Source organism: Balearica regulorum, chromosome 5, assembly GCF_011004875.1.
Source record: "Balearica regulorum gibbericeps isolate bBalReg1 chromosome 5, bBalReg1.pri, whole genome shotgun sequence".
NCBI lineage: Eukaryota > Metazoa > Chordata > Aves > Gruiformes > Gruidae > Balearica > Balearica regulorum.
The window spans coordinates 63508740-63531135 of record NC_046188.1 but is presented as its reverse complement, the minus strand read 5'-3'; the positions used below and the strand labels follow the sequence as shown (position 1 = coordinate 63531135).

The following is a 22396-nucleotide window of genomic DNA, read 5'->3' as shown; positions in this document are numbered from 1 at the left end:
ACACTGAGATGCTCAGCCTCCTCCACCATAGCATAGCGTTGTTCTGAGACCTTGGTTTATCCATCACCCCAAGCACGTAGTGATGAAAAGTGGACCTTCTATGAGTACTTTTTCAATGTATTACAGCCAAATTGCATCATTTTGATGCAGGTATATTATAATAAAGCTTTTCCTATCAGGTAGGTCCACAGAGCAGCTGTTCTGAAGAGATAATGTAATATTTACACCTGTCACTAACAACTTTTTATACAGCTGTTTTTTAAGAGTTTTCATCCATGTGTGTGTTTCCTAGAGCTGAAGCAACAGATTTAGACGGGGTTGTTTCATTTTCCAGGTAGGCTACTCCTGCCCTAGCCCTAATAATCATTTGGAGGCATGTTTTCTGAAACTTCTGCTGTCTTCTATGTACTGCTGTTCTGAAAATAAAAACAAAAATTGGGGGGGAAAAACCACCACAAACCAACCTTAAAAGAAAAGCATATCTGTTAAAAAGAGAGAAATCATTAAGAGTCCTCATCATTTAATTCTGTAGTCTGCCTCCTGCACCCTCTAAATTATGCATTTTCCCAGCCTCAAATATGCATTTAAGTGGAAATTTCCTGCTGAGATTAAATCTCTAATTTTTATTTTTTGTAATTAAAGTATTTTGTTTTCCAGGGACAATAATTTGACCAGTGAAGAGTATACACAGTTATCTGTATGGTCTGAATTCCTGACAATCCACAGTATGGGAAAACAGCAGGCACTGCTAATACAGGAGCAGGAAGGCCACTGGTGTCTTAGTAACAAATAATAGATATATCCCATGTAGTCCTACTGAACTAATACTTATACTACACACACATAGGAACTCATTCAACCTAGCAGACTTCCTGGATGCTGGAAGAACGCTAATAAAAGACAGGAAAATTAGATGTTAGTTAAGCATTTTATGTAAGCTAGGGGCTCCTCATGTGCATAGCAATGAAATTTCACCTCTCACTGCTGGCTTACTCTGTACCCACTGAAACACTTAAAAAAGCTCCTATGTTGTACAGTAAGGGCAGAGTAACTCACAGGAGGTTTGTAGGCAACTGAATTAAAACTGAAGCGCGTGTCTTAGCTTTAGCTAAATCACAAGTGTTTCTGCTTCTCTATGACTGACCTTTCTGAAACATGTATCTAAATTTCCTTTCTGAGTTTTTAACATATCAAGATCATTGTAACCTTCAGGGCTGCAGTTAAAAGTTAAAATATGGTTTGGCTAAACATTCAGCTGCTTAAAAAAACAAACATACAGCACATAGGTTGAACTTTTCACTGTCAATTAATGATTCTTTCCCCGCTTGCATTTCTCCTGCAGATAATACTGTAGTTATTACACCATAGTTAAACCTGAAATGTGAAACCACATCTGTGATCTCTCTGGAGCTCTTCAGAGACTACAACCACAGAAAAACCTGGATTTGTCTGCACATTTTTTATTTTATTTTCTTCTGAAGCACTGGGGGAGGAGGAGGAGGAGGAGGGGAACCTGAGCTCCCATATACTCTTCATTCACCAGCCTCTGTAATTAGCTGTGACTAACAGGCACCACATGGGAATCTGCTTGTAAGAAAACTTTCGAGAAACCTTCCCCATTATGCGGGATGTGCACAAAAAAAGACGGTCATGTACTTCCTTAATATATTAAATATTTCCATACAAAATGAATAAATCGGGAAGAACACCTGGATTACAGACTTAGGCATTTAAAACACGAATCTGCATTGCATATTCAATGAGAGCACCGCACCCTGATGATCCAAACCGAGAGTCCCTGCGTTTCTGAGGCGGTTCAGGCACCGCCAGAAAGCCAAGAGGAAAGAGGATGTGTTCAGAACACCACCAAGAAGAAAAATGGCTTTATGGCACAGCTTCAGGTTTAGATGAGATCACAAGGAAGGTCACTCGATGTTTGCACTACGCTGTGTTGCAGTGCAGACAAAATGGAGTTGATGTACTGTGAATCCCGTGAGCAGACAGATGAATAGCTGTTTACCCCCAGCAAACTTTAAATGTGTGCAGGAAAGACAAAGCCTGGACTGTAGGTAGGCAGCATCCTACCAAGAGGTGTCGGATCGGGCATATTTTACTCTTATTAGTGCCCTTTTTTGCATATGTAGGAGTTAAATGGGAGTCACTCTCAACTTCTTAATAATTTAGAGGGAGAAAAAACTGTGCATGTAGTTACGTGCCTTCTGCAACATGTTCTAGAGCTAATTATTTACTGGGAGAAACCACCTCACATCTAGGAAGAAACATCTATAATGAACTTTGGCTGCATGCACCTGTGGTAAGTTGCAACCAGGTGCAAATAATTAGTAAAGTCTACTTAGTCATTAGTAACCATATTTAAGAGCAGACGTATTTTTCTTTCCTACGAAGTTCGAAGTAAAAGATTTCAGTAAACTCCTAAAACCATTAATAGTACACTTCATTTTTAAGTAGCTGGCAAGAAAAGAAAGCAATCAGCTATTGAATAATGCCACAAGGGAGGCGCAGACGCAAAACCCACAGGGATTAGTAATGAGAGCATACAAACGATTTTGTCATTTTACGTTTGACGGACCAGAACACTTCCTCATACCCGATGCACGGCGTGACGCGGGTCCCACTTGCCCGGCACGTCAGCCAGCGTCCAGGAGAATCTAATTGAGCCCCTGCTCGCCGGAACCATGCCGCACTTCACAGCATCCTTCACGTGCCATCAAACCGTCAGGATAATTCTTGATCCCTGGCTCACCTGACAGCTCAGCCCTCCCCTGACTGCTAAGCTTCCTTATCATTTAGGGATAGCAGTTATGCTGGCACCAGATGTGACAGAGGGAATACCCTCATGAAAAGCAGACACCTGGCCCATCGTTGCTCTCTTCAGTTCTTCATTTCCACACAGGAATCCCCACAGATCCCCCTCCACCTGGCACTTTGGAAGTTACATTTTCTGCAATTAAAAGAATGGTTATGAAGTAGGCTGCATATTATCTTCACGCCTTGTGCTGCAAGAGACACAGACACCACTTGACATAATACCAAGGAGGAGGGGATCGTAAGATTTGTGACAAGACTCGCCCTCCCTTTGCAGGTGCGTTGGGAGAACCCCCCGACTACGCACAAATCCGTCTGCTTTTAAAGGCAGAGAGCTGCCTCTTCAGCAGGAGATCAGATCTCCCTTCTCCCAAGTAACTTTGCATGGGTTTACTATTTTCCTGTATCATTAAAAAAGAGCACAGCATTATTTTATGACACAAAATCTGCTCCTTGGTGTGTACACCTCAGAAACAACACAGTCACAGGGGGAAACAGGAGACACAAGGCCAGGGCCAAGTTCATCCAGGTGATACAATAATTTCAACTCTCTCTGGAACTTAAACATTTAAAGGATGGTATCTCCTACTACCTACTTTTACCTCTTCTTTGGGTCATGAATTTAATTACCTGATCCTCAGAGTTCAACAACTCAAAATGTATAGGTACAATGTGACCTTCTAGATTCGAGTTTTCCTTTTACCTCCAGCAGTAAATCCATTTATTTCAATAGTTACTTCTAAACAGGATTACAGAAAATAAGTTATCTCATGGGTTTTTAATCCCATGTATTCATTCATTTTTAAGGGTACCCAGTCTTTTAGGAAAGCTTCAATTTTACCCTTAATCCAATGAGTAAAGTGCACAGAAGGCAAAAATTTCCATCTGTTTCCTTCCACAGGACAACAGCCAAGGGGGTGGCTAAAAGGCATGGCAGCAGGAAGCACTTCTACCCAACTAATAACGATAATGAAATGGTCTTTATTTTTGTCAGCATTCGAACTGAACACGCAGACCTGGCTCACGAGGGAGAGAGACGGTGCCATTAGCAGAACAAAAACGGTGGGACAGGACACCGCTACGCACCCCGAGACTTGTTCAGTTCCAGGACCAGCCTACAAACACAGCCCCAAAGTATCTATCACAGTCCTAGAGGAAAGCTGCAGCAGTGCAGCACACCAGCAGAGAACAAACCGCAAAGGAAGGGGGGGGTGGTGGGGGAAAGGTGGCCTTTGTGCACAGAAAAGAAAAGCCTTTCAATCCTCCTCCCTCTGCCCCAATGCCGCGCACAAATGTTTGCCAGGGCAGAGCAGCACACACGTGCCCGTCTCCCTTCAGTCAATGGCCAGAGTGTGCCTACTGGGAGGACACAGAAAGGGACTACAGCGTGGGGCGAGGGGAAGGGGAAGAAGGGGAGCGTGTGTAATCGTGGAAACAAAAGGCTGAGGAGGGCAAGTGCACAATGCATTAAGAAGCACGTTGTACAAGAGCATCTATAAAGGCTCTGAAACTTGCCTTCTGTGCTACAAAAACATTTTTTGGGGGGTTAAGCTCGCTCTTACAGTGAATATTCAAATGCTTTTTCATAACGTAACAACAACCAGGAAATCTTAAATGCTAAATGATTTCCTAAATGGGCTCATTACATGTAATGCTGTGATGTCAGTAAGAGTCAGAGTCTGGTGGCTTGAGCTGTACTTCACTCCCACCAGCATTTACCTGCTGTGCCTCAGTGTCCCATTTAGGAAGCCAGGACAATAATACACAACCAAAAGGAGCATCACAGGGTCTGGTGCCTTGGGATTCTGCTTACCTCACATCTTTAAACAGCTGAAGCTCTCACAAAAGTGGGTTACCAGTATGGTGATTATGTTAGCCACGTTACTGTATGTGTCTCCTTATTACTGACCCGCACAGAAGTCAGGAAGTCTCTAAAACATAGTTCTATTTTTACGACATTACAAAAACCTGAAGCCTCAACAGCTGCTGGTAATTTCTTTTTTTTTTTTTTTTTTGGTAGGTTGTATCACTCTTTCAGCTCACTCTAAACACTTGCTGGCTGTCTAAATGACAAACATTTGATAAACACAACTCCCCCAACATCCACTGTGTTTGGAGGGAAAAGAGTCCCCATGGTGCCTGCTCTCTATGCAGCAGCCCTCCACAACGAAAAGCTCCAGCAACCTCCTCACCACCAGAAGCTAGTGTGACCTGGTACACTCCTGGCACCAAGGTGTTCTCAATTTCTACCTCGGATTGTACAAACTGGTCAATGGAGGTTTTAGCTTAGACTCCTGTCAGACAGACACCCGTGCTTGGATCTGTGAGAGATGAGAAAGAAAAAGTTAAGACCCTCAACTGCTGCCTTCAGCATGTTCCATGGGTGTACTGATCTGGATCAGATTATTGCCTAAAACAGGGACAGATAGACAAGTAAGTGAAGCTGTAGCTGTCCATATGGCTGGAAAACAGTAAGTGAAAAGAATTCTCTCCTGCATCTTGCAGTTCTTCCCTCTCTTACTCCGCACATCTCTGCCATTGCTGCCTCCAGGCTGCCCCAACTTTTATTGATGGGTAACTGAGCTCTGGTTCCCAAATTTAAAGCCTACTAACTCTGCGAGAGATACCCTTCCATGTCTGGATTCTCTGATGGCCCATACCAATCGCTGTCATCTTCTATCCTGTGTCTTGAATGGTTAGTGATGCATTTTGGAAGAGGAACACAGAACATCTGCTCAGTTCACATGTTTTGTGTTAACCACAGCACCACAGAGAGTATTTAAGACCACAACTCGTCCTCTCTCAGCAAGATGGATTGAAAAAAAAACCAGAAAACAGAAGGAAGTTGTGTAAAGAAACACATAAAAACATGCCAAGGTGTAAGAAACTTGATGCCAGAAAGCAGACAGGCAGGAGATTAAAATGCCAGCAAATATCATGGAGGATCACAAGACATGGAGGACTGCTGGACACAGAGGATGGGGAAAGAATATACACTGAAGCAGAGGAGGGGATGACACCAGGAAGCCAGTGGATACTGGAAAAGAGAGGAATGGAGTAGAGGAATTTTTAAAGTTTATGACTCAGGCAACCTTTGCTTAAGTATCTGAATTGCTCATCAAAGAGGAAATTTCCTCCAAATCTTCGGAGGTTTTCCAATCCCTAACTGTATTGCAATTATTTTATTTAGGGCTTTACTTAATGAGATCTGGGAGATATTTTAATATCCCCCCAAAAAAGAAAATAATTCAAACTTGACCCAAGGGCTAATTTCACTCTATTTTTTAAAAGAACAGCATTACAAAGGCTTACTAATAGAAGCAAATTCCAGACCTTGCATGTTTCTGTGCTGCATACAGTTGAGGATGGCTTGAAGGATAGACCTGGCCTAAGCTAGCACCAGCCTCAGCTGGGCCCATACCTTAAGTACACTGCATTTCCCCGCGTGGTGATGGGAGCAGTGTGGCAGCAGCTCAGGCCTATGAAGCACCATGCAGGACTGATTTGCAGAACTGCTCCTTGTTTCAGAGCGGGTACATTCTCCCCCTCATTCCCATAATGCATCCCTCTGCATCCACCCTTGGAAATGTCAAAGGATGCTGCAGGATTGAAAAGAGCTTGAGCTCTTCAAATTGTTATGGTAGAATTTTGTGGTCTTTGTAGAAACACAGAGAATCATGGAGTATCTATCTAGAGGAAGGAGCTCTCTGGTCCTGAAGCTCACCACAACATAAATGAAATGTCCATTTGGAAGGACAGGCCAGCAGGAAAAAAAAGGAAACAAAAGGGAAAAAGCAGCTGGCTGAAATTTTGATTCAGTTTTGCTTAACAACTGTGCATGTTGTAGAAGGATGCTTGGATGCTTAGCTTCTTCCAGTAAACAGGCTCGTAATACGCTAGTTGTATTACATCTTAATTTTCTACATCCCTCTTATTACCCAGGCAGGAAATGCAAACTGACAAAGCTTCCACCCCAGGTAGATCTGGAAGAAGGTTCTGCTAGTACCCTGTTTCTGCAATGACAACACAAATTAAAGTAGAGCAAAAGCAAAAGGGAAGCAAAGGCTGCTCCCCCAACACACACTTATGGTGCATGTTTTCCATCCACCAGGGTAGTGTGTGTGGGTGTTCAACATATAAAAAAAGCAAAATCTGTACAGGTGTAATTACATCCAGTAGCTTCTGTTGAATACTTTATATATTTATAAAAGTAGCATTTGGAAAATACTAACTGAAAGATGGCAGCCTTTGAAACAAACAAGCTACATTTCAGTGAATTGTGGAACAACTGTTGCCAGATATAACTGAATACAACAAATAAAACACTGGAAAGAAGTCATGCCTGCCTGATTGGTGAATTTGGTTCTTGCTCCTAAGAAACACCCCTTAAAAGTTTCTCTTCATGTTTTTGAATGCTACTTAAAACAGAATTTTTAGCATCGCCAAAGAGTCTTAGTAGTTCCTCCAAAAGGCTGTGCTGGTCAGAGAACAACATGATTGCTTACTCATTAAAAAATGCCGAAGCCACAAACCAGAGGAATTCCAGGTACACGCTTTTATGTAGTGTTTCAGCACCTTTACGTAACTTTACATGTGCACCCCATACTGCTCTTAATATATGTAACTTAATGACAGCAGCACAAAAGGTGAGTCTTCCCCCTGAGGATTAAATTTTTGCTGGAGACTCCCCAAGAGCCGCCGAGCCAACATACCAGTTCATTGCTGCCCAGAGCAGCCACAGCCCCCCCAAACACCCACCATCAGTCCTTGTACCAGCTCCAGGTCTTGCAGACTCTATTTGAATCCTGACTAACAAATGAAAGAGAACACTAGATGATGTCACTACTTCTATAAGCCATGGCACAAACCCCAGCCACAGACGATGGAGGAAAAAGCAATAGCTGGTCTACCTGAAAGAAGGTAACTTTTCTCACTCTGATGTTCTCTGAAGATCATCCTCTGAAAACAGAGACTTGCTGTTTCACGCTTACAGGAATACCTACTAGGTACCACACCTGCGCTTTGAGCCACCGCCGGCATGAAACCCATCACCAGTACTCAGACTCTCACAGTAGAACCATCGTTACTAAAAAGGACTCGAAATTAAGCTGAGCTATAAAGTCTGACAAACAGTGGGCTTAAGTCAGAGCTTAATTTAGGCCTTGTTTTTGCACTGCTTTAGAGCTTTCTGCATAACACACTTCCATGCTCTAGCACATAGAATCAAGAAGAAAAGATGCTGGTCTTTGTGCCCTTGTGTTCCAGATGTCTGGGCTGCCCTTGCTTTTCCTGATCTAATTTCCAGAGTTAACAAAACAGGTTTTGGTTTCTGAAAAGTAAAAAACAACCCAAAAACCCCACTAAGCACAAGCCTGCATCACAATCACAGGAACTCGAAGGCTTTCAAAAACTCTTCTGCAGTACAAGTAATAATTAATTTAGCCTCAGAAGCGTCTAGATAGATCACTGTTTATAGAGGTACTGTGTAGAACTAGGTTGATTACCCTAAGAATAAATTTAGCAAAATATATTCCTAATTGAATTGCTTGAAGTCAGTCAGATGGTAGGCCCGCCATGATTTTCACTATTAGTCTTTAACAATAAGTTAATTATTCTTATCTACTCCAATAATTTAAAATCAGACACCGAGATTGCTTATTGCCAGATGGTGCTGTTTACCTATAAATACCACCATTATTTTTATTTATGTTTTGCTCAAAATGCTGCTTAGCATTCTTCAAGAAGAAACTGAAACTTTCCAGAATGACTGCTAGGAAAACCAAACAAGGTTCACATGTATTAGTCTTCCACGTGCACATAGCCCATGATATTTAATTGTAGGAACTTGTAACATAATCGTCTAAAAATGTACAGAAAAGAATGGAAACAGTTAGTTATAATTAGGCCACAGGATGCTCTCAGCATTTCTTGTTTGTTTGAAGTCTGTGCTGCCTTCCGTTTCAGCTTATTCTTGAAGCTGGATGTCAAGTCGCCTACCCTCGCTAACCAGATGAGAACAGCCAAAATAATCAAAGAGTTTCCAGTGTCACAACACATGCTTATTTGGCATTTAGGTACAGTACAAAATATCATGGCTGGACTTTAAGCAATAATACTGGTTTATTGTTTAATTGCAAGTTTTAGGAAATACCATTTATTTAAAAGATAGGCAGATTTGCTTCATTTTTTCCCACTTATTACAGCTTTTGCTTTGTGAAGAAATTTAACATCTGGCCTACTCAAAATTTTACCTTTACTGAAAACTGTGATCCCACTTCAGAGTCTGCAGGAAGGGAAAGTTAGCAACTCCTGTCCAATCTTTATCCCAAACCATTGCTACTTAATTTGTCAAATTCTGACAACCCAGAAGCTTAAAAAAAAAAGTCATCTGGGGAAAGGGGCGATTATGGATCTCCACACGCCTATCACACCTCCTTCTCGGCTCAGGCAACCTCAGGAGACTTGTATGCAAACAAAGTTCACACGTACAAAAATCCTATACCCGATATTACATGCATACAATGTTTGCGTGTACATATATATGTATAAAAATACATTTATGTCCTGTTGCTCTGCCTGTGAGAAGGAGTCCAACAAATAACTTGAAGAAATGGCACAATGCACTCCCAAACCAGTGAAAACTCCAACTGCTGTAGCACTCAAGCATGACCCCAGTAATAGAAGCTAACATTTTCAGGTTATTACCTGGAGGAGCTGTCTTATGTATGAGCCAATTTAGCAAATCAATTAAAGTAATGCAGTTACTTGATCAACAGATGAACACAAAGAAAAAAAATGACAGGAGACACTGAGGTAAAAAAAACACATATGAGGGTCATAAAAGAAGCAGGAGCTGCTGAAAAGACTGCAGAGAGCATTCGGCATCACAGAGGTAAAAGGAGCATTATTTTAATTGAAAAGGATCTGTTTAAGCATGGGTCACTTGCTTTTGTTGGCTTCAAGATCATTAAACAAGGAGCTCAGATTACATGCAGGTCAGTTTACACAACATTTAATTTTAGGCTCATCCACCTTCATGTCATCCCTTCAAAGAGGTTTCTGGTAGATGCAGATTACCACAGACTGAATGAGAGATCATTTGACTCTTCTGGTAAAAAAAAAAAACAAAATACACCCAAACTAACATGAAAACTTTAGTTAGAAACCAACATGGTAAAATTTTTACCTCAGTAGTTGATGTACTTGATCAACTAAATGCTAAATGCTATTCATGCTCTGTCCAGTTCTCACCTGGATGATGAGAGGATTTTGACCCCCGCATCTCTCCAGAGCAACATCCAACACCTAATCCCCCTCAACAGAGTGCTAATGGAATGTAATTAAGTGCAAGCAAGAAACAGCAAAAAAGAGGTAGGGAAGATGTCTTTCTCATTGACTGCCAGTCAAAACTCCAGTTTTTATGAAAAGCCCGAGTTGCCTCCTACTTGGATTGCGATGTAGTGCAAAAACCCCCGCGCAGCCGGCGGACCAACCGTCCCGTCGGGCGCGCTGTCAGGGCAACGCGCTGGCACGAGCAGGCACTTCTGGTGCTACGAATGCCGTGCTAGAGGTTCACAATTACGTATTCATCCCTTGGCATCATATACACTCACATTTTTAAAAAATACACTTTTGAAGAAAAGTTGTGAGCTCATATTCCAAATTCTCACCCGAAGTAAATTTTTTACTGATGAGTTACAAGCCTATGAACTAGCGGTTTGTAATAGAAAGGCAGACTGACATTTAAATAGAGTCGCACTAGAATAATGGCTTTACATTAGTATTTTATGGGAGGCTGAATAACCACAGAGTTAACATACTGTATTTTCTGGCAATAAAAAAATCTGTTGAAAACAAAAGGTCATTTTATTTGATAATGTAAACGAATTAGATTTGTATTGTATGGTCAAGAGAGTAAAGGAAAGATTAATTCTTCGAGGAGAAGTCAATATATCAGAATGGCATGGATCGGTTTGGTTTTAATTCTTTAACCACGTTGTAAAGCCTGTGGTTCATAACCCACAGCTGTATATTGCTGTACACTGGAGGTTTTAACACAGGCCCCGGACTTCAGTCTGATCTGATAAAAATCTGAAACTTGCAGTAGGCCATTATGTGGGCAAACGATTCATTTTATATTCACCTCCTTGTCGTGTCAGTGCAGAGGTCATCTAAAGAGGGGGCCTAATTAATCAAACTGTCAGAGCCAATGAGGAGGAGCATGTTAATAGGACTTTTATTTCACCCAGGAAAGCAGTGGTCTGACAGGAACCAGAAAATATGGCCTTGATGTTGCTGTTTATTAGCAATGCCGAGATCAGTGGTAATAGGTGCCAAGCAGCCTATGTTTGATAAAGCGCCGAATGTCAAGAACCTGCACCAACTAGAAATTAGACTGACGAGAGGCAAGAATCGCAGCGTGTTGATAGATAGCTACCGGAGAGCAGGCATGGTTTGGATGGGATCACAAACCCAGCACCTGCACAGGACACGTTCTTGTTTCTTCAAAAGTAAAGCAAAAAAACCCCAAACCACCACCCCCACCCCCCAAATACCAAAACCCACCAGCTATTTTCCTGCACTTAAAGGTCAGGCTTTGCCATATTTAATTCCTGTATGGCACATACAGGCAAATAGCAGAGAAAAGCCCTACGTTTGGTACAACAGTGGTGAACTTAAAGGATTGCCTTGATGGGATCCCATGGTGGTGTAAGGCCAGCACACCGGTGCGGCCCTACGTCTCTGTTACTCCTCGAGAGAGCTGGCAGGACTGTAAATGATGTAAGACTAGTTTAACAGCCGGCACAAACTGATCCAGATCAACGCAGAGGCTGATGCCAGATGAAGGAAGCATGGCACAGGTTGCAGTCAGGTCTGGGCACCTCTTGCCTCTGTTAGAGCGGGCACTCAATGAGTTAAAGCCTGGCCCCACGAAACACAGTGAGAATGCTAAAATAAATGCAGTGAAGGTTTCATTTCTTACCCAAAGCCTTTCCACAAAACTGATGTTCTTAACACAAAGTGCATGCCCATAGTAAAGAAGAAAACAAGCATATCTAAAAGGGAGTGAGTGGGAGATACAAGAGATGCTCACAGTTTTTGAAGGGCATTGGACTCATTTTAGCAGCAGCCACGGCATTTGCTGTGTGGGTGATATATGTAAAATTTTAAATTAATTATTTTAGTAATGCACCCCTACATGATTTCTCAGTCTGCAATGTATTTTATACTTCAGGCCATGGTAGGCTTTATAATTAACTACTTTCTGAAGCCATTTTAATTAATTTTTTTCCCCAACACCATTATTTCCAAATGAATAGAGAGCTAACATTAAATAGCCTTCTAAATAGAGAACTGCAGGAATCTACTCTTGTAGGATAAAGCACTCAGAATGACATCCCTAGCAATACCCCTGGAAAAATTTAAGCAAAGAATGTAGCAGCTGAAAGGAAACGCGCTGCCAAAGGGGAACCTCGGACACTGACGGGGCACACAAGTCCCTGGCTAAGTTGAAATCTTTCTCGGTGGAAGAGAAAAGCTGTTGTGGTTATGGCTGCTGCCAAGGATCCAAATATCCTCATCCTGAATGATCTTTTTTTTTTTTTTCTTCCCTGAGAACACTCCATTGTCTGGATCTTCCTCTTAAAGACAGCAATACTAAAATTGGAATCAAATGATGCAGAACCGAGTTCTGTGCCTCTCACTTGGGTGAGTCAGCCTCCCAGGCAGCCACACTCCATCCTGGGGCTCGCAGCAGGCTGCCGGAGAGGCAGGAGCCCAGGGTTGCCCTGCCTTCTGCACTGTGGACAGCTGTCCCTCACGAGCAGGATAGCACAATTCAATCTACAAAGACTAGAAAGACATGCTTGCAGTAAGATATTTTTCTTGGGCAGCAAAACAACTTGGAAAACCTCCTGCCTCTCTCCCGAGCCTTCCCTGCTGCTCCATGCCACAGGCACCGCTCCCTTCTGGTGGTACTGGTGAGACTGAGATGGGGTCACTGACACCGAGATGGGGTCACTGACACCACCCATGTTTAAAAACAAATTGGAAGATCTTTTTCAGTTCTTTGGTTTTACAGCGTTCAAATCTTCAACAGCACAAATACGGGACTGGAAAACGATACCACTGGGCTCAGGACTGGTTATTCAGGGCAGGAACTGCTTCTCTGATGGCAAAACTCACTTAAAGCTTTACCATCGAACCACAGCTTTAACAAAAACAATCGTAAAAGAAACATATGAAGAATAATTAAGACAATCCTCCCTTCTAATCTTCTGCTGTTGACAATGTCCTTTTGAATGGTTAAAATTCTATTTATTGCCCCTTATAGTTTCATACTTCCGAATTGAAACAATATAAGGCACACCCCCTATACTTCACAGAAAATATGTCAGATTGAAAATAAATGCAGAAAGCTAAAATGTGGTCCAAATGACTACCTTCTGGAGCTTTAAATGGCTGTTTTCACAGCTACAAGAAAAATAAATGTTGGTGGGTAAAATCTTAATAATGGTTACGAGCCTCATTTTTACATTTCTTAGTGGCAGCAGTGTTAAAAACATGTATTAAAGTCAGTTCAGCATATGAAGCAGCACAAAAATTTGGAACTGCATTAAGTGAGTCTCTTTTTCAAAAGTCTTGAAGAGGGTTTCTATGCCATGGACAATGTATTACTTAGCCATTAACAGAGTATTTTATTAGTGTTAGGACTTTATTACCTAGATTGTACTACTAGTTTACGGGAGGGGCTTGGATTTTTTATAATGTCACACCTTCATTTACTATCATTGTGTAATCAGAGTATGACCAAGCAACTATTTCTTCAAAGGCTTTGTAAAAGTGTATTCTTTAAACTGCTTGCTTAACTTCACGGAGATACTGCTCTTATTCTGAAACAAAAGAAAATCTGCACGTTAATCCCAATGACATTGCTATAGGAACCTTATTTACAGTATGATAAAAAAAAAAAAATGGTCCTTTCTTACAGCCTCATTAAATCTAAGCCTCATTTAACTACTAGGACATTTTTACAATGGGTTTACTGACATACTATGATAAACGTCTGTATAACATCCTTCAACAATAGCCCCGACTATAGCCATAACCACAATGTGTATAAACACTGCATCAGTTTTAACAATGCACTGTCCTGAATAGTAGGAAGTGAACTAACACTAAACACATTTTTACTAACCCCCACATCTCCAAACCTGCGGTTGGCTTTAGTTTTTTTTCACTGGTTTCTGTTTTGTTTTGGGGGGCTGCTTTGTTTTGTCTTCTCAGCAGAAAAAGAAAGTGTCCCCTTAAAATGATGAGAATTAAGATGCTAAACTTTTTAAATATTACAGGATCCCTTTGAAATTTTGACCTAGGCAGAAAGGTTTCCTGAAATTTGATTCTTTAGCGATAAAAGGGTTGGCAGCAGGATGAAAGCAGCCCTACCCTTTTTTCCATGTCAGAGAAATGAATGGAATAGCTTATGAATACATGTAACTCACCCATTCAGGAGCCACGCTGGTGCCTATTTGTCCTGGAATATCAGTGTTAGGTTACTGTGCAAAGCAAAATAACTGTTAGCCAGCATGAACTCAATCCACAAGAACAATGAGGGCCAGAAGAAAGTTTTTAGAGACTTCACAAACTTTTCAAGGTAACGCAAGGAATTAAAAGACATTTCTGTGGGAATCATGCTTTCAAAACACGTTTATAAACAGTTAGCCATCGTAACTTACTCTTGCAAGGAACAAAGATCAGGAGTACCAGAATTGTACGACAAACTAAAACTGAACAGGCTCAACTGCTTTCCTGCTCATGGCTGGCCTCTGATTTAATTTCACATCAAATGATATCGCAAAGCTGGACATGGTAAACCTACAGTATTTTCACTGGAGACTAGGGTCTGACATTCTGTCTAAATGAAATTTCCCAGTTGTCCCAAACACTTTTTATCTTATTTCCATGCTAGCAGTTTGAAATGTCACTATGTATTGCCACGATGACAGATGAGCAAAGGCACAAGAAAGCAACGGAGCTAGTTTCTCCAACGAACCATGCCTGGCAAATGTGAAAATTTACTTTTCCCCCTAGCTCCTAGTCCACTCCCAGGTATTAATAATGGTAACAGGGGTAAGCTCCACAATGTGACTTCACACAGGCTGAAATATAGAGCACAGGTTAAGAAAAGTTTGTATACATCTATGTACGTATGTATATGCATACATACATTATTAGAAAACACCAAGGGCCAAATCTTGCAAGTATTTTTTACTTTACTACCACAGGTTCTCCCGCTAACGTTAGAGAGCGACTGACAGCAATAAAACCCCTGCAATACAGAAGATTGAGCCATGTGGCTATAATACATATTTTATGTGGATTAATAGAATGAGGCTTGAACAGTATTGATAAAAAGATAAAGAAAACATCCTTCAGAAAACTTTTGCTTAAGAGACGATGCCTCCTGCTCACTGGGATTTCAAAAAATCTGCAAAGATTTCCTTTCAGTGACAGTGGGGAGAAGACCCATGTGATAATAAATGGCAACATTTATCATTACCTTATGTGAGTATTTCTATTAACTACAATGAACTCTTCTAAAGACTACTTCAAGATCAAACTCTGAACTTGGGTATCTCTCTTCCAAAGCTCTTTTTCTTGCTGTAAGGAAATAGTACCTTCTGCCTTTAAAAGGCAACTTATTCATTTAGGCTTGCTCATGTCATAGAGCTGGTAACCACTAGAAGAAAAATAGATGGGTCTATATATGTATTATATACCAATTAACACCTAAATATTGCTTACTCTCTCTCTTCCACTTGAGTAACTGCTCACTCTGAATAACACTCCTGTTTACCTCAGCTCGATGAGACAGGAAGACTTGCAATGACTCTTTCTGAGCAATGCTAAAAAAGGAGCAGCGAGCATTTGTATGCAGCAACCTCCACCTGGAAACATCCAGCACCCGTATCAATGTGTGCGAAGTGCTAGTCTCATTGAAGTCAATTTTCAAAATTTCACCCATGATTTATTTTTCAATAAGTCATCTCTCACTGTTCTGCTCTTTGATATTGCTTTGCTTCTGAGAGCGCAGAAGATATGAAAAGGTGCATTTCTATTAGCAACATCCACTTTAAAACTTCACATTCTACCCTCTTTATAAGGCCCCGCTGCCATCCATTCTCTGATACAAGCTGTTATTCAGCCTTCACCTGCCTTTATCCTCACAAGAAATCATTTTGACTATCACAATACCTTCTGAGTAAAAAAAAAAAAAAAAAACCACCAAAAACCCAGAGGTCATCATGGTCTCTCTTATAAGCATTAGGAAACGAACTTTTGATTAGTAGTAGAGGTAGTGCAAAAATAGGGTTCTGCACCACATTTTGGCTAGATTCCCCTAAAGATGTAAATCTATGTGTACAACAGGGGCCCCAAATGATCAGCATCTTCCATGACTGAGATGTTAAGAGTGAGTCATACCGTATTTTGGGGATGTATTTTCACAGCTTAATAGCGGGATGCATCTGAAACCTTCCTCTTCCAGGGATGCAGAAGATTACCTGCCCCCAGGAGACCCATAGCCCAAGCCATCTCCTTCATTTACCATTCCTTTGCTACAGCTGGGAGAAAGAAGGGGGAAGGGAAGCAGAAGGCTGGGTTTGTTGACTTCAGTTTATTCAATACCCGAGTGGTTAAAAAATTTCCTCAGAAAGTTAGGAGACATGTATTAAATAAACAACAAACTAGAGGAATAGCCTCAACATTCCCTACAGGCAAGGCCAGTAAGTCTATGCATGCATGCACACAATATATTCTGTATTTTTTTTCATATATATAAACAAGATATGCTCTATTATATGCTATGCCACTACAATAAAGTAAAAAATGCATAGAAAATGAGCATGATTTGGCATGTTAAAGTAGTGTGACATACTTGCATATCAAACCATACAAGTCCTTATGAAGCTTTGCTCATCAAGTGTTAGAGCAGTTCAACTTCTGCCTGTAAATACCGGTTTTTAAAAGGCAAAGCAGTATTTAACTTTCTGTTTCAACGTCTAATTGCTTAACTGCAACTTGCATTCAGGCAGATGAATTAGCAAAGCATTTAAAATACAAGGTATTGCTGGCTGTCATCAGGAATAAGTTTTCCACAATGCTTAATGTTTTTCGGTGTCTAAATCACTGTCACGATATCCTTACTGAAGTAAGTCTATCCCTGCTGTAGCTTTATTTCTTAGAATGCATCAGGAACAAATATGACTTGTTATTATCAGGTACAGTGAATGCAAGTCTATTAATACTAAGAGTCCTTGTCAGCTAAATTTAGCCATTCAAAAGTCAAATGTTTGGTACAAGCTAATTTGCTGGGCTCCTTTATAGCAATGGGGAGAGAGACAAGCCCTTGCAAAAGTTAATTCAACTTGTCCACAGGATGATGTTTAAAGTAGCTGGGATAGATGGCAGGTGCTGCCTTCTATCCCCTTTAACTAAAAAGGGAGCTGAGGAACTCTTGCTTAGCTTCAACTCTCAGCTTTTAAATAAAAAAAAATAATAAATCAAACCTCCAACCCCCAAAAACAACAACAAAAAATTTACTATACCTTAAGGAACATCATACATTATATAAAATAAAGCTGCTGAAAAATGTGGTGAGAAAGGTGTTTGTTCACATGAGCATGCATGTATATATACAGCATATAAAATCTGACACCTAAAAAATATATATATACCAACTTCTGGCAATATTGAAAACCCTTCAGCATGTTTCTCCTTTGAAAGTGTGTAATGCTTGTAAGAAGGCAACTGCGATACTGCTTTTAAGCTATTTTAGTAAGGGCCTTTGACAAGCTTCACATAAAATATTCAGCATTGATGCTTTCAAGTCTACACAATTTACCTTAAAAAGCCCTCCATCTTCAGCTCACATTATAAATAGGGTTATTATAAAGGTGGCGTGTGGATTAGATGCCTCCTCTTATCGTTCCCCATCTGCCTTTCTAAAGTGCAATACTATTGGACTGCATCACAAACAAAAGCAAAAACTGAAAACAGTTTCTTTTTAGAATTAATTTTTTTTCTTTTTTAGTGAAAGTTTCAACAGTTTTTAAGAAATTTGGAACAATTTCACATACGGTTTCAAATAATTATGTTTACATCTCTAACAAGTACAGTATAGCTGAAAAGCAGTTGGAATTACAAGGGTCCTCTATCTATCTAGTCGTCTAGCATGAATCTATATTGACCATGCCTTTCATTAGGAAGGCTTTTGTCTTCTGATTAACTTTTGAAATTAAATCCTGGCTTTACAGAACTGGAGGAGCCAATGCTACTGATTTCAGCAGGCGCTGGCTTTCATCCCTAATCTTTTATTTTTATAATGAACCGATACCTGCTCAATGAAAGACAGTTCTTAAAATAGGACACTGAAATATTGGAAAATATCTATAATGTGGAAAACACAGCACCTACATAACTTTTCAGACTACAGCTGCAGTGAAGGACTCTTTGCAAGCATAAAGCAAAAGCCATTTTCAAATTCTTACAGGCCTGGAGACTTCAGTATATTTTTCTAAGCTCTTTAGATGACAAAGGTGGAATCAAGGTGGAGATAGGGTTGTATTTCATAATGTACATCTGCAGTCCTTAATCAGGCAGAATTCCAAGTACAGTATTTAAATTTTTCTCATCTGTTGTCTAAGAACTTCAGGATCAAGCACATAATTTAAAACCCATTGAGGTAAGTGGCAAAAATCCTATTGGCTTCGATAAGCTTTGGACCAGACTCAGAGGACCACAGGCAGAAAGTTATCTAGGGCCTACAAATGCATCCAGCGAGTTTGCCATGGAGCCGATGCAGCCCTTCTGGAGATGCTGAAGGCACTCAAAAAGCTGAGTGCTTTCCACGTGGATTTTGAAAACAAACAGACTCTCAGTTGAACTATGCCAATTTTGCTAGTTCGGTATCAAAACTTCTGGTTATCTTAGTTTTCCTCTCAACTTTCCTACATTCCTATCCCAAACTGTACTAATCAGACATTTTCTTTATTCTTTGTTTCTCTGGAAATCTGGTGCTTCTTTTTTGCTCCACCCTTCCCCCCCTCTGTTTGGTACACCTGGGAATTTTATCCTTGGTAATAGAACTTCACGATAAAATACAGACTAATAACACTTTTAACTTCTACTCGTGTTATGCAAAGATATTTTAACTTCTGTTGAACTCAAGCTATAGGAAATGGTGATTTCAAACTGAACTTGATACATTATATGGTCATTGAGATATTTCCTATAAATATTTTAGATGGTAATTCTATTCTTCCCAAAGAGAAAATGACTTAATTATCAGGATCTTTTGCTCACACTATTCATGGAAACAGCTATACTTTTTTAGCATATTTAAAGATATTAAATTATGAAAACCAGTTCACATAGGGTAACTATCAGAGATAATTATTTGATAGTTATTATGATGACTACAGTAGGTTTATTTATAATAAGTGCCATGCTTTATAACATGGCACCAAAATCAGATACTACTTCACAGCCAAAAAAGCCTCCTTTGGCACTAGAGGACTGAAAATCACTGCAACCTGTCAGCCCAGTCCTGTTAAAACCCAGACACTTCTCTTTGCTGCATCAATATTGCACGGCCACTGCAATCAACTTCCTTGTCCAAAGCCACCCAGGTCAGTCTGCTCTCTTACAAGACCTATGTATGCACACAGGTAAATACAATTTGCCATTTTCTATGTTTTATAATCTACCATTTAACCTTTAAACATATGTTTACCAAAGCGTCTACAAGCACAATGTCTTATTTTTAGCTGGAGAATATCAGGCATACAATGCAAGGTTTATAAAGTAACTTCTGCTTGACTGCAAAATATATCAAAACAGAGTCCCTGTCTGTCTTGGGGAGAAACAAGGGTCCTGTGTCTTCTCTTCCTACATTTGACAGTCATTTACAGGGACCGAAACTTCGTTTCCCACTGAAATGAGCAGTTTGCCCGCTGCTTTAAACTATATCAAAATTTAATTCTAGGTGACTATTGGCATTTACTGCAGGGTTATTGTAAAACATATTTCATTAATGATAATGATACTAAAACATTAGAAATCCATGAAACTGGAATGAGAAGGACCAGACCACCGGACCACCAGGCTCACTGAAGTCAATGGAAAGATGAAGCGAGCTCTGGATCACACCTTGCCTAAAGCATCATCATCTTCAGAGCTAGCAAAATTTTACACAAAGGATTAGAGGCATGCTACTCATTATGTATATAAAATCCCCATAGAATAAACCGTGACAGAGCGTATATGAATGGCAGAAAGACGGCGAGTAAGCAGGAAGAGAAGTAAGGCCACATTTCCACAAACACGCACAATTACTGACACGCATTCAGGGAACCGCTTACAGCAAATGAAATTTTTCACACCGAAATTTGGAGGACGGGCTCCTCTCCTTACTTTCAGCAGCCTCATCGCATATTTGAGAAATTAAGCATAGAAGCCTCAGTCTGTAAACTTCTTCGCGCTAAGTTTTAACAGCAGCTTTTCAATCCTGAACAGTTACAAGTACAGCGCAGCAGCAGCGTGAGATGGATCGTCCGGTCAGAGCCTGGGGAGCTCCCTGTGCCGCTCGGCTGCCTTCAGGGCGGCTGTTTTAAAAAATCACCACGCTAATGAAAAAATCTAGTTTCTGGAACAGAATATCAAGAATGAGCGGTTTCTATACCTTCACCAAGTTTGCCCTTTCTTGTCAGCTTTTGCTGGAGTTAAACGAATTCACCTGAAATACTACCATCAGAGCAGGGTGAGAGGGAAGTGCAATATAATTAGAGTCAGAAGTATTAGATGAAAGCTGTGATATGAAAGTCACCACTCCCTCTGCCCCCACTATTTATTCCAACTAGAAGGACGTCTTTTGCTCACATCAATATTTACCTCCCTATTTAAAGAGGGGGAAAAAAAGTTAGACCAACTTTCAAATTAACTTACATACTATGCCCCCAGAAATGATTAATACTCCTTGAAAGGATAGTTAAGAACAGCAATGAAAGAAAAACCTAGATTACTGTAACTAAGCAGAATTTCTTCTTGAACTAAAGATTATTCTCAATCAGTAACATTTAATGGATCATGTTGTAAGGCCAGCTGCTACAAAATTATGATAATTTAAGATTTTTAATACACAATTCAGCATGACACTTCTGTATGAAAGACCAGTGCTTTGGACAGGTAGGCTGAAAAACAGAAGGAACTTCCATTACAGAAACAAAATGGCAAACAAGAAGATCTGGAGAGATCCCCGTGCAAGCCTTCCCTGCAGTGCTTGCTTGCTATCAGCCCTGACGCATGAATCCATCAGCAAAAGCACCACCCATCCCCATGTGCTTCTCCAGACTTTGTGTTCATCTCAATTCGCGTTATATGCATTCCAGAAAGCATCACACAACTCAAGAGGTAGGGAAATACTGAAATTTGGCTTACTACATACACAGTTTTAGTGTGCAATGAGTGGGATGGCTTATTTGTTGCTAATTTTCACTATTCATGATGGAAGGATGCTGATGCCTTCACTCTTTTATCGCTTGCAAAGGACATTCAATCTCCAAAAATATTTTTGACTTTACTGATCAGATGCTTTCTTGCACAATTTATTTTAAATAAGTTTCCATGGGAAAGGATATTTTGAAATACACAATTAGAATAATTAACTGAAATTAAAATAAAAACATGGTGAAATGCCATTCAAAATCTTCAGCACATGGTTAGCATAAACTTCTCATATTGTGTAACTCAACATAAAACCAAGTGTCATAAGCAGCTGCAACCCCTAGCACAATGGAGGGGGGGAAATACTCTACTAAGTAGACAAGTAGCTTGACATGTGTGGCTTCTTTGTTCTCTTCAGCAAGTTTATCACAGACTTGCAGCAGAAATTATTAAGATTCACAACAACAAATGGTGGTGGGGAGACAAACTTACATTTCTGATTTCATTAACATGGATTTTTATTTTGAGTTTTTACATAATGAATTCTAGTTTAGATTAAGTACATTATTACTCGTTTGGACAGCTAATTATTTTTAACATTTACCCTCAATAATCTGTAACTACCCACATGAAGTCTACACTTACAACAATATGTTAAAATCATTAATATACTAAAAAGTAAGTAATGTTTAATTGCTCCTAAAGTTAAGTCAAGCCACTGAACTGGCAGAAGTCCCCAAATAAGCTCTGAGAATCAGTTTGCTAAAAAAAGATTTTTTACAGGATTAGTCTCTGCTTTTGGAGGTAATGTATGTTTTATTTTAGATCATACAAGCAGTTCATATTAATGTTTAATTAAAATGAAGAAAAAAAATAGACTCGGAATCAGAAAAGCAAAGGTGCCACCTGCAATTTATGACTAAATACTATGTATGAAAGACTAGGTCCATTATCTCTGCAATCTTGAAAGACTAGCTTGACCAGGAACAATAGGTCAGTTGAAAAACTGAGACAAAGGTAATACTTGGTCTTGAAAGATAAAATTTGCTATAATGAACTTACTTTTTCT

General features: G+C 40.1%; 1 protein-coding gene across 2 annotated transcripts in view; it reads right to left on the bottom strand.

Moving 5' to 3' along the window:
* The window catches only part of MPPED2 (metallophosphoesterase domain containing 2), a 107958-nt gene that overhangs the window by 8044 nt on the left and 77518 nt on the right, over nt 1-22396 (bottom strand). The gene's annotated exons all lie outside the window — the stretch shown is intronic.